The 18,136-nt window shown below is 41.5% G+C and overlaps 1 long non-coding RNA gene across 3 annotated transcripts; it reads right to left on the bottom strand.

Annotated features, from left to right (window-relative positions):
- Window positions 1–7,142: 7,142 nt before the first annotated feature.
- LOC115207761 (uncharacterized) lies at window positions 7,143–13,706 on the bottom strand. Of its 3 annotated transcripts, XR_003881050.1 has the most exons (3): window positions 13,571–13,706; window positions 11,123–11,225; window positions 7,143–7,731 (listed from the first exon to the last, which is right to left on the bottom strand). It is a non-coding gene; the product is annotated as an uncharacterized LOC115207761 (long non-coding RNA). The 3 variants fall into 3 exon arrangements; XR_003881049.1 differs by lacking the exon at window positions 13,571–13,706 and having other exon boundaries at window positions 11,123–11,498; XR_003881051.1 differs by lacking the exon at window positions 13,571–13,706 and having other exon boundaries at window positions 7,143–7,316; window positions 11,123–11,498.
- Between the last annotated feature and the right edge of the window lie 4,430 nt (window positions 13,707–18,136).

Genomic DNA, 18,136 nt, shown 5'->3' with positions numbered 1-18,136 from the left:
TGCTAAATATCTGCCTCAATCTCAGAAATATGTAGTACTGCTATGTTTAACACAGTCAAATGTAACAAATAACTAAATGTTTAATAAAGAACGGTACAAATGATTAATTAGTTATATATATATACATACATACATATATTATATATATATATTAAATATAAATAATTCAATAAAGAAATATGAGATCTGTATGTAAATATTTACAATTTACTTTGAGTCATTTAGCAGATGCTCTTAACCAAGGCCCAGTTTCGCAAAGGTTTTCAGAGTTAATTCCCCAAACCATCAATATTAACGTTGCACTTGAACAAGTCTATAATCTAACGCTTGCCTCAGACCAATCAGAACAGCTAAGTGAGTCGTTAGATACTTTTTTTGCCCTCCTGTTCCAATTTATACACAGAAGATCTCTACTAAACATAAAATCACATGGTTTATCTGTCTATCTGTGACCACCGATAACTTTAGAACAAAGTTGACTACAAATACAAAGTTGCCAATGTCTTTGCAATTGATACAAACAAGTGACGTAGAAAAATATTATTCAAATTAAAACAGAGATGACCGCATTAATGCATTAAAATATAAACAGTAGGCGAGGTCTATTTCAACCATATTGAAATACATTTCATGTTATATCAATTGAGTTCTAATTTGCTACTTGTAGACTATGGTCTGTAATTTGTCTCAATATATTCCATGATGTGTAGCCTAACACGTACACAATGATGTGCCAAATCCGTGATTGAATGCATTTTTATGGGGTATGCATTAGAATAAGCCGCCTCAATGTTTGCAGCCGTAGGTGGTAATATCTCTCTCGGAGTTGATCCGTTGTCAGTTTTGTGAAATAATCATAATGTTAAGGAAAGATTTGAATGTAGAAAGCTGATTTGAGAGCAGCGATCCCTTTCTTTCGATCCAATCAATTTCGACACGTACTCCTAGGACGCACATAGCGACCGTTCTCTCTGCGTGGTGCATGTGTACGTAGGAACCACATGTTACATATTACATTTAAATGATCGAAACAGCCATAGAAGGAATTATGGGTTTGCGCTTTGAACATAGTGTGTCAGATTATTGTTATGTTGTGTTTTCATGCTTTTTGCCACCTGAACAGTCCACATGGGGTAGAGATGCATCCCCCTTCTATAGTCATATGTTAAGTCAAGTATACCTATATACAGAACCTGTCACGTTCTGACCTGTAAAGGTGATTTGTTAGTGTTTAGTTTGGTCAGGACGTGGCAGGGGTTATTTGTTTTATGTGGTTCAGGGTGGTTGTGTGTATGTGTCCATGTAGAGAGGGGTATTTGATTTATTAGCCCAGGGTTTTGGTTATTGTTCTATGTTAGTTTATTTCTATGTTCTGTCTAGTCATTTGTATTTCTATGTTTAGTTAATTGGTGTTGGGGCCTTCAGTTGGAGGCAGCTGTCTATCGTTGGCTCTGATTGAAGGTCCTATAATTAGGGGTGTGTTTGTATTGTGGTTTGTGGGTAGTTGTATTCTGTTTTGTGCTTGTCACATGACAGAACTGTTAGTGTCGTTTCTGTTAATTGTATATGTGTTTATTTTGTTTCTCCTTCTTATATATTAAAAAGAGAAGATGAGTATACACTTCCCTGTTGCGTCTTGGTCCTCCACACACGACAATAGTTACAGAACCAGGTGCTATTTACATATGTGGGGATCTTAACAGTCGAATTGGGAGGTTAGATGACTATATAAATGATATTGATGATATTCCATCACATTTTGATTTGGATGATTATGTTAATCATCATGGGGAAACCCTATTAGAATTCTTTCAGGGATTCTAAAATGTATATTACTAATGGAAGGATATGCCCCTTAAGCGATAACTTTACATCTATATCTGGCAAAGGAAAAGCTGTAGTGGACTATATAGTTAGAAACGTGTTTGGAATGTAAGCTGTTACCCAGTAACCAGATGGTTGAAGAATGCCGATGTTTTGACTTAATTGGAGAAAAAAGTAGACTTCCTGATCATTTTCTTTTATTTATGATATTCCCTGTTGGTCACAAACTTTCTCAACCAGGTATTACTGTGCATCATTCGGGGCTAAAGATACCCCATATAGGCCTAAATGTAAGAACATAAATATTCCAAATGACTTTCTATGTTCTGAAATGGCATGTAGAGCTCTGGTGGAACTCATCGAAACTCTGCAAAGATACAACATTTGATTTTTTTGTAACTTTTATTTATTTACAATGACAGCCTACCTACAGGGTCAGACATAGCAGTACGGCACCCCTGGAGCAAATTAGGGTTAAGTTCCTTGCTCAAGGACGCCTCAACAGGTTTTTTCACCTTGTCGGTTCAGGTATTCGAACTACCAACCTTTCGGTTACTGGCCTAATGCTCTAACAGCTAAGCTACCTGCCGTCTCTAAATGTATATGTGTGATATGAAACATTTTGTGATATCATATATTCTGAAATGGGGAACAACGATGCAAATAAAGAATACATCCCGAAGTCCAGGAAAGTTTACAAGCCGAACACGCCTTATAGGAATGATGAGTTAGGGGGTCTATGGTCAGTAATGATAGGAATACAAGATAACATTTTAGGAAGGAATTTAAGAAACAACAGCATATGTTTGATAAAAGACTGTGCCTATTCAAATGGAGATATCAGAGAGGGCAGTTACTACACCTTAAGGAGATACAGACAAGAAATCCTGAACAGTTTTGAAGCCAAATAAACAAGTTAGGACCAAAACGGCATAATAAAATTGCAATGGAAGTCAGGGAAGAGCAGGTGGGCTGAACTCTGATATTACACAGGCTCTTAAGGAGTGGGAGAAGGGGTTTGCTAGTTTGTTCTCATGTAACGAAAATGTGGCATATTTTGAAGAATAACTTTTATAAAGATATATGTTTCCTGAGAACTAAACTGGAAAATACAGTATTAGAAGACTCTTATAAAGTTGAAGTCGGAAGTTTACATACAGCTTAGCCAAATAAATTTAAACTCAGTTTTTCACAATTCCTGACATTTAATCCTCGTAAAAAATCCCTGTCTTAGGTCAGTTAGGATCACCACTTTATTTTAAGAATGTGAAATGTCAGAATAATAGTAGAGAGAATGATTTCTTTCATCACATTTCCAGTGGGTCAGAAGTTTACATACACTCAATTAGTATTTGGTAGCATTGCCTTTAAATTGCTACGTCAAACGTTTCGGGTAGCCTTTCACAACAAGCTTCCCACAATAAGTTGGGTGAATTTTTGCCAATTCCTCCTGACAGAGCTGGTGTAACTGAGTCAGGTTTGCAGGCCTCCTTGCTTGCACACACTTTTTCAGTTCTTCCCACAAATTTTCTATGGGATTGAGGTCAGGGCTTTGTGATGGCCACTCCAATACCTTGACTTTGTTGTCCTTAAGCCATTTTGCCACAACTTTGGAAGTATGCTTGGGGTCATTGTCCATTTGGAAGACCCATTTGCGACCAAGCTTTAACTTCCTGACTGATGTCATGAGATGTTGCTTCAATATATCCACATCATTTTCCAACCTCATGATGGCATCTATTTTGTGAAGTGCACCAGTCCCTCCTGCAGCAAAGCACCCCCACAACATGATGCTGCCACCCCCGTGCTTCACGGTTGGGATGGTGTTCTTCGGCTTGCAAGCCTCCCCCTTTTTCCTCCAAACATAACGATGGTCATTATGGCCAAACAGTTCTATTTTTGTTTCATCAGACCAGAGGACATTTCTCCAAAAAGTACAATCTTTGTCCCCATGTGCAGTTGCAAACCGTAGTCTGGCTATTTTTATGGCGGTTTTGGAGCAGTGGCTTCTTTCTTGCTGAGTGTCCTTCCAGGTTATGTCGCTATAGGACTTGTTCTACTATGAATATACATACTTTTATACCTGTTTCCTCCAGGTCCTTCACAAGGTCCTTTGCTGTTGTTCTGGGATTGATTTGCACTTTTCGCACCAAAGTACGTTCATCTCTAGGAGACAGAATGCGTCTCTTTCCTGACCGGTATGACGGCTGCGTGGTCCCATGGTGTTTATACTTGCGTACTATTGTTTGTACAGATGAATGTGGTACCTTCAGGCATTTGTAAATTGCTCCCAAGGATGAAGCAGACTTGTGGAGGTCTACAATTTTTTTCTGAGGTCTTGGCTGCTTTCTTTTGATTTTCCCATGATGTCAAGCATAGATGCACTGAGTTTGAAGGTAGGCCTTGAAATACATCCACAGGTACACCTCCAATTGACTAAAATGATGTCAATTAGCCTATCAGAAGCTTCTAAAGCCATGACATCATTTTCTGGAATATTCCAAGCTGTTTAAAGGCACAGTCAACTTAGTGTATGTAAACTTCTGACCCACTGGAATTGTGATACAGTGAAATAACCTGTCTGTAAACAATTGTTGGAAAAATGACTTGTGTCATGCACAAAGTAGATGTACTAACCGACTTGCCAAAACTATAGTTTGTTAACAAGAAATTTGTGGAGTGGTTGAAAAACGAGTTGTAATGATTCCAACCTCAGTGTATGTAAACTTCCAACTTCAACTGTATATGTATCCCGTAGTTAAATAAGGAGCTGTCTGTGGCAGAAGTTAAGAAGGTGATTGATGCAGCAAAAATGGGAAAGCTTTCAGCATTGATTAACTGCCTAATGAAGTTTTAAAATCCCCTAAATTAATTGACGTCCTTTATGATTTTCTCCAAATTTGTTTTGATTACAGTTTACTGCCATCCACTTGGTATAATTCTATAGTGAATTCCGTCCCAAATAAAAAATAAAAAAATTGAGTGTTCCTTTGAACTATAGAGGCATACGTTTATTAAGTACAGTTTATAAATTATATTTATCCATCCTCAACAAAATCTAATGACTTTATTGGATGATCAACATATTCTGGTTGAAGAACAAAATGGTTTTGGTAAATCCAGAGCCTGTATAGATCATATCTGCTGGGTCTGTACAATAATCCAAAATAGTGTAATGAAGAGAAGCCTACTTTTTCATCTTTCATTAATTTCCAGAAAGATTTTGATTTTCTATATATAGGGATATTTTAGCCTATCATTTTTCCAACTGTGACTCCCGGTATCAAAACTCAAAATTCTTCCTTGTTTGGGAAGGAACAAGCCTGAAACCTTGAACAAAGACTGTTGTTGACATCTAGTGGAAGCCATAGGAATTGCAATCTGGCAGCTGGAATTGCATAGGACCAATAGCGTTCCGTTATAAGAGCATGGGAACAAAAGAGCATGGGAACAAAAAAAATTCAGGTTGGTCTTTCTTTGGATTTTCTCCTACCTTATCAACTGTGTTATAGTCTCATACATTATCTTAACATTTCTACAAACCTCAAAGTGTGTTCTATCCAATACTACCAATTATATGCATATCCTGGCTTCTGGGCCTGAGTAACAGGCAGTTTATTTTGGGCATGTCAGTCAGGCGGAAATTCTGAAAAAAGGACCCTAGCCCTAACAAGATAGGGATATTTTAGCCTATATTTTGTTAAAGACAGGGGTTGATGGGAAATTGTATCATGCAATCCAGTCTCTTTACAAAGTACCAATTGCTTGTGTGCGTGTTAATGAATATCGTACAGATTGGTTTCCCACATCCTCGGGTGTAAGACAAGGAGACGCCTTATCACTGACTTTGTTTGCTATGTTTGTAAATTATTTGGCAAAAGAAAGTTAAAACATTTTTGGATTAAGGGTGAATTTGTGTGTGTGAGAGATATTATGTATAACCTACCTAAAAGCAAGAGATCTTTATGTGCACAGGTAAGATCAGGGATATTGCCTCTGCATATTGAAACAGGTAAGATCAGGGATATTGCCTCTGCATATTGAAACAGGTAAGATCAGGGATATTGCCTCTGCATATTGAAACAGGTAAGATCAGGGATATTGCCTCTGCTTATTGAAACAGGTATTGTGGTGAAATGGAAGAGGAAAGATTATGTAACTATTGTGACCTCGAAGAAATAGACACGGATACTTATTTTATCCTCTATTTCCCTTTCTACCACGATATACGTATGATTCTTATTCCAGAAAGCCCACCAGATATACCCTGGAATTATGTGGCTGAGACATGACGAGAAACTGAAATGTTGTTTTCCCGTTGTGTATTTCTGTTTGCGGAATATTTAGATAAATCCTGGAATAAAAGAAAAAGGGTTAGCTATAATTAAATTATAAAGATATTTAGTTTCTATGTGGTAAATGGTACGTGTGTACAGTATATTGATTGTGTATAGGCTTGTCTCCCATATGAATCTTCTCTTTGTGCCAGACTGGGTTCAAATTCCTTCTCTTTCATTTTTCTGGATGTATTTATCTGTATATGTTATGTATGTATGTTTGTATGTGTATATACAGTGTGTATGTATGTATGTTTGTGTATATGTATATATGTATGTATCTATATTTTTTACTGCTCTAGGGATATAATTATTGTTTGGATAACCTTATTTATTATTATGTTTTGATTTGAATCTTTAATGTTTTCCCTCTTTATGCTATGTGCAATGTAGAGAGCACTGGAAGAAGAATTATCACTGAATTACCACAGCGAATTACTGTAATATTTGTTTATGTGTCAATTATTCCAATAAGGGATGGCTTGCCAACTGCCGATTTGACACGAAAATAGTTTTCAGTCATTCATTCATTCATAGAGTACAGTTGCCGTATCTTAATAATTTGATAATCCTGTTGTTGCACAAATGGTCCTACACAGCAGGCAATGCAAACTTGTAGTGTAGTCGAGATATAAAAAGGCTTCTAAAGTTTAAAATTTCCACTTTCAATTTCAGACTTGATTGAAAAATGTGTATCAACCCCTACAAAAAAATGTCCAATCATTATAAAACACATAATAATTTACATTTCCTGCTGCTGCAAGATTATTTTCCTGCTGTTCAAAAATGGGTCAAATGTATCAATTTGTGCATTAATTTTAAGATTGCTAAGTGAGACAACCACATATCACAGTCAAATATACAGAATATAAACATTCAATTACAGCTAAACAATGGATATATAGCATTTTACAAAAAAACTAACATTTTCATACACATCAAAAAATGTAAGGTAACAAAAAGCAATAATTTATTAAGAACTTTTTTTTCATTTTGTGAATATAGCGTTTTGGAAATAAACTGTTCAGAAATGATTTAAAAAGTGTGTCATCTCACCTCTTAGCTTTGGTGTCATGTTCCACAGAGAGACTCAATTTAGAGGCAGGGCCCCCCTCCTCTTTCTCCCCAGAGAGACTCATTTTAGAGCACTGACCCCTAAACAGAGATCCAGCATGTTGGTTGTGGTTAACACAGTGACAACAAATTATTGAATGTCAATTGATCTCTATTATTCACTATATCTTAGAAATAAAACATTTACTAACAGACACATCCAAACAGTCTGGTGATTTAATGCAATCACATGTAGTTGTGACATCTCTTCTCCATGTTAACTGTCAATAATACTAATAATAATAAGTCAGTTTGTTAAGGTAGTTCTAGAAAGTGCAGCAACACAAGGACATGTCTCACACTTATTTTTATTCATTAAAAGTAAGCTATTTATTGTCTTTCAATCTGTTCTTTTCTAAACGTGTCTGAATAAAAACTAGAAATACCTTTTTATTTATTTCACCTTTATTTAACCAGGTAGGCTAGTTGAGAACAAGTTCTCATTTACAACTGCGACCTGGCCAAGATAAAGCAAAGTAGTGCGACACAAACAACAACACAGAGTTACACATGGAATAAACAAGCGTACAGTCAATAACACAATATAGAAGGTCTATATACAGTGTGTGCAAATGAGGTAAGATAAGGGAGGTAAGGCAATAAATAGGCCATAGTGGCGAAGTAGTTACAATTGAGCAATTAAACACTGGAGTGATAGAGACTGGTGTGATAGATGTGCAGAAGATGAATGTGCGCAAGTAGAGATACTGGGGTGCGAAGGAGCAAAAAATACAAAATAACAGTATGGGGAAGAGGTAGTTGGATGGGCTATTTACAGATGGGATATGTACAGGTGCAGTGATCTGTATGCTGCTCTTAAGCTGGTGCTTAAAGTTAGTGAGGGAGATATAACACTCCAGCTTCAGTGATTTTTGCAATTCGTTTCAGTCATTGGCAGCAGAGAACTGGAAGGAAGGCGGCCAAAGGAAGAATTGGCTTTGGGGGTGAACAGTGAAATATACCTGCTGGAGCGCGTGCTACAGGTGGGTGCTGCTATGGTGACCAGTGAGCTGAGATAAGGCAGGGCTTTACCTAGCACCGGGGCTTTACCTGACCTGGAGCCAATGTGTTTGGCGACGAATATGAAGCGAGGGCCAGCCAACAAGAGCATACAGGTCGCAGTGGTGGGTAGTATATGGGGCTTTGTAACAAAACGGATGGCACTGTGATAGACTGCATCCAATTTGCTGAGTAGAGTGTTGGAAGCTATTTTGTAAATTACATCGCCGAAGTCAAGGATCGGTAGGATAGTCAGTTTTACGAGGGTATGTTTGGCAGCATGAGTGAAGGATGCTTTGTTGCGAAATAGGAAGCCGATTCTAGATTTAATTTTGGATGCTTAATGCGAGTCTGGAAGGAGAGTTTACAGTGTAACCAGACACCTAGGTATTTGTAGATGTCCACATATTCTAAGTCAGAACCGTCGAGAGTAGTGATGCTGGATGGGCGGGCAGGTGCTGGTAGCGATCGATTGAAGAGCATGCATTTAGTTTTACATGCATTTAAGAGCAGTTGGAGGCCACGGTATTGTTGTATGGTATTGAAGCTCGTTGCAGGTTAGTTAACACAGTATCCAAAGAAGGGCCAGAAGTATAAAGAATGGTATCGACTGCGTAGAGGTGGATCAGATAATCACCAGCAGCAAGAGCGACATCATTGATGAATACAGAGAAAAGAGTCGGCCCGAGAATTGAACCCTGTGGCACCTCCATAGAGACTGCCAGAGGTTCGGACAACAGGCCCTCCGATTTGACACATTGAACTCTATCTGAGAAGTAGTTGGTGAACCAGGCGAGGCAGTCATTTGGAAAACCAAGGCTGCTGAGTCTGCCGATAAGAATGCGGTAATTGACAGAGTCCAAAGCCTTGGCCAGGTCGATGAATACAGCTGCACAGTATTGTCACTTATGGATGGAGGTTATGATATCGTTTAGTACCTTGAGCGTGGCTGAGGTGCACCCATGACCAGCTCGGAAACCAGATTTTATAGCGGAGAAGGTACGGTGGGATTCGAAATGGTTGGTGATCTGTTTGTTAACTTGGCTTTCGAAGACCTTAGAAAGGCAGGGTAGGATAGATATAGGTCTGTAGCAGTTTGGGTCTAGTGTCTCCCCCTTTGAAGAGGAGGATGACCGCGGCAGCTTTCCAATCTTTGGGGATTTCAGATGATACAAAAGAGAGGTTGAAGAGAGGTTGAACACTGCACTGAGGCTAGGAAACACTGTCACCACTGTCACCACTGATAAATCCACGACAATTGAGAATTTCAATAAGCATTTTTCTACGGCTGGCCATGCTTTCCACCTGGCCACCCCTACCCTGGTCAACAGCCCTGCACCCCCCACAGCAACTTGCCCAAGCCTCCCCATTTCTTCTTCACCTAAATCCAGACAGCTGATGTTCTGAAAGAGCTGCAAAATCTGGTCCCCTACAAATCAGCAGGACTAGACAATCTGGACCCTCTCTTTCTAAAATGATCGCAACAATTTTGGGTGATAATTGTTGCAACAATTTCGGGTGATAATTTTAGAAAGAGAAATTCTCAATTGAAATTCTCAATTGTCGTGGATTTATCAGTAGTCACAGTGTTTCCTAGCCTCAGTGCAGTGGACAGCTGGGAGGAGGTGTTCTTATTCTCCATGGACTTTACTGTGTCCCAGAACTTTTTGGAGTTTGTGCTGCAGGATGCAAATTTCTGTTTGAAAAAGCTAGCCTTTGCTTTCCTAACTGCCTGTGTATATTGGTTCCTAACTTCCCCTGAAAAGTTGCATATTGCGGGGACTATTCGATTCTAATTCAGTACGCCACAGGATGTTTTTGTGCTGGTCAAGGGCAGTCAGGTCTGGAGTGAACCACGGGCTATATCTGTTCCTGGTTCAATTTTTTTTGAATGGGGCATGCTTATTTAAGATTGTGAGGAAATCACTTTAAAGAATAACCAGGCATCCTCTACTGACGGGATGAGGTCAATATCCTTCCAGGATACCTGGGCCAGGTCGATTAGAAAGGCCTGCTCGCTGAAGTGTTTTAGGGAGCGTTTGACAGTGATGAGGGGTGGTCGTTTGACCACAGACCCACCTTATTTACAGTATTCAGGCCCTTTGCTATGAGACTCGAAATTGACATCCTGTTTCCATTGATCATCCTTGAGATGTTTCTACAACTTGATTGGAGTCCACCGGAGGTAAATTCAATTTATTGGACATGATTTGAAAAGGCACACACCTGTCTATATAAGATTCCACAGTTGACAGTGCAAGTCAGAGCAAAAATCAAGCCATGAGGTCCAGACTACCTCTGTGGAGATGCAGCACTCCCCCAATCAGGCCTTTACGGTAGAGTGGCCAGATGGAAGCCACTCCTCAGTAAAAGGCACAAGACAGCCTGCTTGGAGTTTGCCAAAAGGCACCTAAAGGACTCTCAGACCATGAGAAACAAGATGATCTGCTCTGATGAAACCAAGATTGAACTCTTTGGCCTGAATGCCAAGCGCACATCTGGAGGAAACCTGGCACCATCCCTACGGTGAAGCAAAAACGTCTAGAAATCAGTTTTTACTATGTCATTATGGGGTATTGTGTGTATATTGATAAGGGGGAAAAAACTATTTAATCAATTTTAGAATAACTTAGCAACATGTGGAAAAAGTTAAGAGGTCTGAATACTTTCCGAATGCACTATATCAAACTAACTTGACTATTAAATATAACAGTTCTATGATAGTTCTATAATAGTTCTATGCCCATCTTTCCTTCAAATCAATACATTTATCTGACTTGTAATGTTGCATATAAATGTGTGCCACAGTTTCAACCACCATATTGTAACTGCATAGGCTACGAACTTACTTTTCATTTCATATGATAAAATCACATTTCTGATGATCACTGGTGCTGCCACCTGTTTTCTTGCAGATGAAGTAGCCTGTCATATGTAATTCATTCAACCGGCCTGAACAACAGTGCATAAAATATGTCAAATGGTTAAACAAGAATGGTCAAAAGAGAATCCTGTCCTTCTGATATAGCCATGTACTTTAAAGGTATTCCTTCCCAGTGCTGTGGCCCTCACCAACAGACCATCTGGTCCATAGAGACTAAAATACTATACACTCTAAGCTGCACACCACATCAAGCCATCTCTGATCTGTACACTAAATAACCTCACTATACTGCATTTGCACTCTGTTCATCTCTCTTAGATATATTTATACTGATACTGTAAATGTGTACATCCTGTGGCGGATGAATCAGAATTAGTTGGGTAACATAGATAATTAAGATGTTTTATTTGCATAATATGCTTATGTGAGATAATTGTCATTAGAATGTATCCCTTTGGACTCTGGTGTCTTTCAGTTGCATTTTTCCCTCAGCTGGGGCTCAGTCACTTGGGGCCCAGAGGGGGGAGAGGTCAGGCTTGTCTTTTACATGTCCCTGGTGCTATGCAGAATATCAGAAAGGGAAGAGGACAGATTGGAACATTGTCTACATATGTGTGTGTGTTTTACTGAGGTGTCACGTCCTGACCAGCAGAGGGAGTAATTGTATTAGTTTTGGTCAGGACGTGGCAGAGGGTTTGTGTTTTGTATGTATTTCTACGTTCTGTCTAGTTTAGTTTTTCTATGTTTAGGAGGCAGGTGTTTCTAGTTGCCTCTGATTGAGAGTCCTATATATAGGTGTGTTTTTGTGGGTAGTTGTATTTGCACTGCTGTTTGTTTAGCCTGCAAATCTGTTAGCCGTCGTTCTGTTTCTTGTTTTTCCCCGTTACTCACTTTAAATAATAATAATATTAAAGTATGAGTATTCAGGTACCCGCTGCGCCTTGGTCTCATCTCTTCGACAGCCGTTACATGAGGATGGGCCTCTATGAGATAGCACTGACAGAGGAGATTTACGATGTCTTTTGATAATAACGCCTAAAGAGCATTCCAGAGGACATGAGCTAATGGTTCTGTTCTATACCGTACCAGTGAGGGACGGTTCCAGTTTGGAGTAGGAGGACCAGACACTGGTCTATACAATGAAACTTGTTGACACAGCAGTTGCTGTCTGCTATGTTTTATAGATATCTTTCATACAAAACGTAACCTTGTGACCCATTCTATGTATCTGTGGTTCGTCATGTACGTTGAGAGGGGTGTATCTAGGCTATAAAAGATCTTTGTACTTTTGTGTAATCACTTTTCAATGGTTCATTAGAGATAGCGCATCATTGAAAGTCAAAGTGCTTTTGCAAAAGCTCTTAATGATTAAAGATGTAGTTTAAGTATAACTCTGACTGGTGTGTGAAGTTTAACTCTCCTCATTTGGTAATGCAGAGATTAGCCACCACAATCCACTGTATATCAACTGTATACCCACTGTACTGTATATGTGTACATCCACTGTATATCAACTCTATACCCACTGTACTGTATATTTGTATATCCACTGTATATCAACTGTATACTCACTGTGCTGTATATGTGTATATCCACTGCTCATTCTCTTATAGCTCTATGCTCACTCTCCCTAGTTGTGTATAATGTTGTACCTAAACTTTGTGTAAACTCCTGTCTGTATTCTGTCTCTAAATGTTTACTGTCACTAGCAGCACCATATCACCATGTAAAGTTATGTGTACAGATGTAGAATCTTAATTTGCCAAATCATTGAGATATGTTCCGTCCTACTGAGAGAGCACCTTCCTGATGACTAGTGCTCTGTATATTCTTATGGATGTGGCCTGAGCTGGAATGTGAAGCTAACTGAAGTTGGCTAGCTTTAGAAAACCAGTACATCTAGCTTGCATCATAGTTTCCATATCAGGCAGAGATCAACAGCCGAGTCGTAGGCTACTACCTGGGTCGTATTCATTAGTTTACACCACAGCCAACAGTTTTAAAATGTTAAATAAACAGTTTACTCCAAACGCTGTACAACGTGACCTAAACAGTCTCCGTTGCCAAACGTTTGCTATGGTGGACACTAATGAACACACACTACCTGTTTGAGGAAGTGTAAGTTGTTGTTAGTCAACTATATACAGTAAAAAAACATTCCAATATCATCAACTATATGAATACACAACAATATCATCAACTGTATGAATACACATAACAATATCATCAACTATATGAATATACATAACAATATCATCAACTATATGAATACACATAACAATATCATCAACTATATGAATACACAAAACACTATGATCTACTTTATGAATACACATAACAATATCATCAACAATATGAATACACATAACAATATCATCAACAATATGAATACGCATAACAACTGTTGTCTTACCTTTTATCTCTCTACAGAAGCAGAGTCTGGAATGATCATTCGGTCGTCGAAAGTTAATTTCATTTGCTTTACTCATTTACATATCAGGTTCTGCCTGTTCTCTCTCCCACTCCCTCTCTCTTTATAGCGCTCTTTGGCATACATTCTACAAGTGTCTGGAACTCTATTCGAGGGATGTGACATTCTTCCACGAGAAATTCCACCATTTGGTGTTTTGTTGATGGAGCTTCTCCAGAATCTCCCATAAGTGTTGAATTAGGTTGAGACCTAGCAGTGTCTGCTGTGGCATCGAGAGCATCCTGACCGGTGGCATCACTACCTGGTACGGCATTTGCTTCCGACCGAGGGTAGTGCGTACAGCCCAGTACATTACTGGGGCAAAGCTGCCTGCCATCCAGGACCTCTACCCCAGGCGGTGTCAGAGGAAGGCCCTAAAAATTGTCAAAGACCCCAGCCACCCCAGTCATAGACTGTTCTCTCAGGTACCGCATGGCAAGCGGTACCGGAGTGCCAAGTCTAGGACAAAAAGGCTTCTCAACAGTTTTTACCCACAAGCCATAAGACTCCGTAACAGGTAATCAAATGGTTACCCGGACTATTTGCATTGTGTGCCCCACCAACCCCTCTTGTACGCTGTTGCTACTCTCTGTTTATCTTATATGCATAGTCACATTAACTATACATTCATGTACATACTACCTCAATGGGCCCGACCAACCAATGCTCCTGCACATTGGCTAACCGGGCTATCTGCATTGTGTCCCACCACCCGCCAACCCCTCCTTTTATGCTACTGCTACTCTCTGTTCATCATATATGCATAGTCACTTTAATCATACCTACATGTACATACTACCTCAATCAGCCTGACTAACCGGTGTCTGTATATAGCCTTGCTACTCTTATTTTCAAATGTATTTTTACTGTTGTTTTATTTCTTTACTTACCTACACACACACACACACACACACACACACACACACACACACACACACACACACACCTTTTTTTCGCACTATTGGTTAGAGCCTGTAAGTAAGCATTTCACTGTAAGGTGAATACCTGTTGTATTCGGTGCATGTGACAAATACACTTTGATTTGATTTGGTGACTGAAACAGCCATCGCAAATTGTGAAACATCAGCAAGTTGAGCAATTTTCATCACTGAAGGTCCTGCCAAACTTGTCCCAACAATCACCAATCGTTAAGCTCTTCTCGAGCCGGGTTGCAGTCTCTCCCCAGGGGTTGCAGATCCTCACTCCCCATGGGGATAGCAACTCCTCTCTCCCCAGAGGTAGCAGCTCCTCTCTCCTCAGGGCTAGCAGCTCCTCTCTCCTCAGGAGTAGTAGCTCCTCTCTCCTCAGGGCTAGCAGCTCCTCTCTCCCCAGAGGTAGCAGCTCCTCTCTCCTCAGGGCTAGCAGCTCCTCTCTCCCCAGGAGTAGCAGCTCCTCTCTCCTCAGGGCTAGCAGCTCCTCTCTCCCCAGGAGTAGTAGCTCCTCTCTCCTCAGGGCTAGCAGCTCCTCTCTCCCCAGGAGTAGCAGCTCCTCTCTCCTCAGGGCTAGCAGCTCCTCTCTCCCCATGAGTAGCAGCTCCTCTCTCCCCAGGGCTAGCAACTCCTCTCTCCCCATGGGGGTAGCAGCTCCTCTCTCCTCAGGGCTAGCAGCTCCTCTCTCCCCAGGAGTAGCAGCTCCTCTCTCCTCAGGGGTAGCAGCTCCTCTCTCCCCAGGGCTAGCAGCTCCTCTCTCCCCAGGAGTAGCAGCTCCTCTCTCCTCAGGGCTAGCAGCTCCTCTCTCCCCAGGAGTAGCAGCTCCTCTCTCCTCAGGGCTAGCAGCTCCTCTCTCCCCAGGAGTAGCAGCTCCTCTCTCCCCAGGAGTAGCAGCTCCTCTCTCCCCAGGAGTAGCAGCTCCTCTCTCCTCAGGGCTAGCAGCTCCTCTCTCCCCAGGAGAAGCAGCTCCTCTCTCCCCAGGAGTAGCAGCTCCTCTCTCCTCAGGGCTAGCAGCTCCTCTCTCCCCAGGAGTAGTAGCTCCTCTCTCCTCAGGGCTAGCAGCTCCTCTCTCCCCAGGAGTAGCAGCTCCTCTCTCCTCAGGGCTAGCAGCTCCTCTCTCCCCATGAGTAGCAGCTCCTCTCTCCCCAGGGCTAGCAACTCCTCTCTCCCCATGGGGGTAGCAGCTCCTCTCTCCTCAGGGCTAGCAGCTCCTCTCTCCCCAGGAGTAGTAGCTCCTCTCTCCTCAGGGCTAGCAGCTCCTCTCTCCCCAGGAGTAGCAGCTCCTCTCTCCTCAGGGGTAGCAGCTCCTCTCTCCCCAGGGCTAGCAGCTCCTCTCTCCCCAGGAGTAGCAGCTCCTCTCTCCTCAGGGCTAGCAGCTCCTCTCTCCCCAGGAGTAGCAGCTCCTCTCTCCTCAGGGCTAGCAGCTCCTCTCTCCCCAGGAGTAGCAGCTCCTCTCTCCCCAGGAGTAGCAGCTCCTCTCTCCCCAGGAGTAGCAGCTCCTCTCTCCTCAGGGCTAGCAGCTCCTCTCTCCCCAGGAGAAGCAGCTCCTCTCTCCCCAGGAGTAGCAGCTCCTCTCTCCTCAGGGGTAGCAGCTCCTCTCTCCCCAGCAGTTGCAGTAGCAGTAATGGTAGTTCGTGGTGACGGTTGTAGCGGTGGCTGGAGTGAGGCCTGTCCCCGGGCATTTCTAGGATTTGAAGACATTGGGGGGCTTAGCCCGAAGCCAGTAGGGGGGTCTGGGACATTCCCTCCACCCTGAAAAAAACACAATTTTAACAGGTAAATGCATAAATTTGGTGGACTTTGAGAAGAACATTTAGAGATTAAGAATTTATTCTTAACTGACTTGCCTAGTTAAATACAAAAAATATATAAAAAATGTGAACATTGAGAGATTAGATCTTTTTCATGTAACTTGCACCTTCCCAGCTGCCACAGCAGACACTGCCAGTACTCAATTCTAGTTGCTACTGTGGGTCTCTCTACTCTGGAACACTCTCTACTCTGGAACACTCTCTACTCTGGAACACCCTCTACTCTGGAACACTCTCTACTCTGGAACACCCTCTACTCTGGAACACCCTCTACTCTGGAACACTCTCTACTCTGGAACACTCTCTACTCTAGAACACCCTCTACTCTAGAACACTCTCTACTCTAGAACACCCTCTACTCTGGAACACTCTCTACTCTAGAACACCCTCTACTCTGGAACACTCTCTACTCTGGAACACTCTCTACTCTAGAACACTCTCTACTCTGGAACACTCTCTACTCTAGAACACCCTCTACTCTAGAACACCCTCTACTCTAGAACACCCTCTACTCTGGAACACCCTCTACTCTGGAACACTCTCTACTCTAGAACACTCTCTACTCTGGAACACTCTCTACTCTGGAACACTCTCTACTCTAGAACACTCTCTACTCTAGAACACTCTCTACTCTAGAACACTCTCTACTCTGGAACACTCTCTACTCTAGAACACTCTCTACTCTGGAACACTCTCTACTCTAGAACACTCTCTACTCTAGAACACTCTCTACTCTGGAATACTCTCTACTCTAGAACACTCTCTACTCTGGAACACTCTCTACTCTAGAACACTCTCTACTCTGGAACACCCTCTACTCTGGAACATTCTCTACTCTGAAACATTCTCTACTCTGGAACATTCTCTACTCTGGAACACTCTCTACTCTGGAACACTCTCTACTCTGGAACACTCTCTACTCTGGAACACATACATCTACAATGTATTGCCAAAAACCACTCAACAATTTCAAACATAGACTCTGACCTGTCCAATGAGCCAAACTGATTAAAGAATCCCACAGTACCCAAACACCACTCTCTCACACACGCACGCACGCACGCACGCACGCACACACACACACACTGTGCAGTAATTTGAATTCATAGACCAACTTTAAGTGATACAGTCTACTGTTTGGTCTCCCCTCCTCTGCCTCTCTCCATCACTTTCTCTGTGCCGTCTGTTGCTGTCTCTTATCTGCCCTCTTCTGAAGCTGTCTCTTGTCTGCCCTCTTCTGAAGCTGTCTCTTGTCTGCCCTCTTCTGAAGCTGTCTCTTGTCTGCCCTCTTCTGAAGCTGTCTCTTGTCTGCCCTCTTCTGAAGCTGTCTCTTATCTGAGACAAGACAGATAAGAAGCTACATAGCCACCAGGGTATATGAATATAAAGAGACATGACAGATCAGAAGCTACATAGCCACCAGGGTATATGAATATAAAGAGACATGACAGATAAGAAGCTACATAGTCCCCAGGGTATATGAATATAAAGAGACATGACAGATAAGAAGCTACATAGCCCCCAGGGTATATGAATATAAAGAGACATGACAGATCAGAAGCTACATAGCCCCCAGGGTATATGAATATAAAGAGACATGACAGATAAGAAGCTACATAGCCACCAGGGTATATGAATATAAAGAGACATGACAGATCAGAAGCTACATAGCCACCAGGGTATATGAATATAAAGAGACATGACAGATCAGAAGCTACATAGCCCCCAGGGTATATGAATATAAAGAGACATGACAGATAAGAAGCTAC

Source organism: Salmo trutta, chromosome 1, assembly GCF_901001165.1.
Source record: "Salmo trutta chromosome 1, fSalTru1.1, whole genome shotgun sequence".
Classification (NCBI taxonomy): Eukaryota; Metazoa; Chordata; class Actinopteri; order Salmoniformes; family Salmonidae; genus Salmo; species Salmo trutta.
The sequence above is the reverse complement of the archived record's forward strand: the minus strand, read 5'-3'. Positions and strand labels throughout refer to the sequence as shown.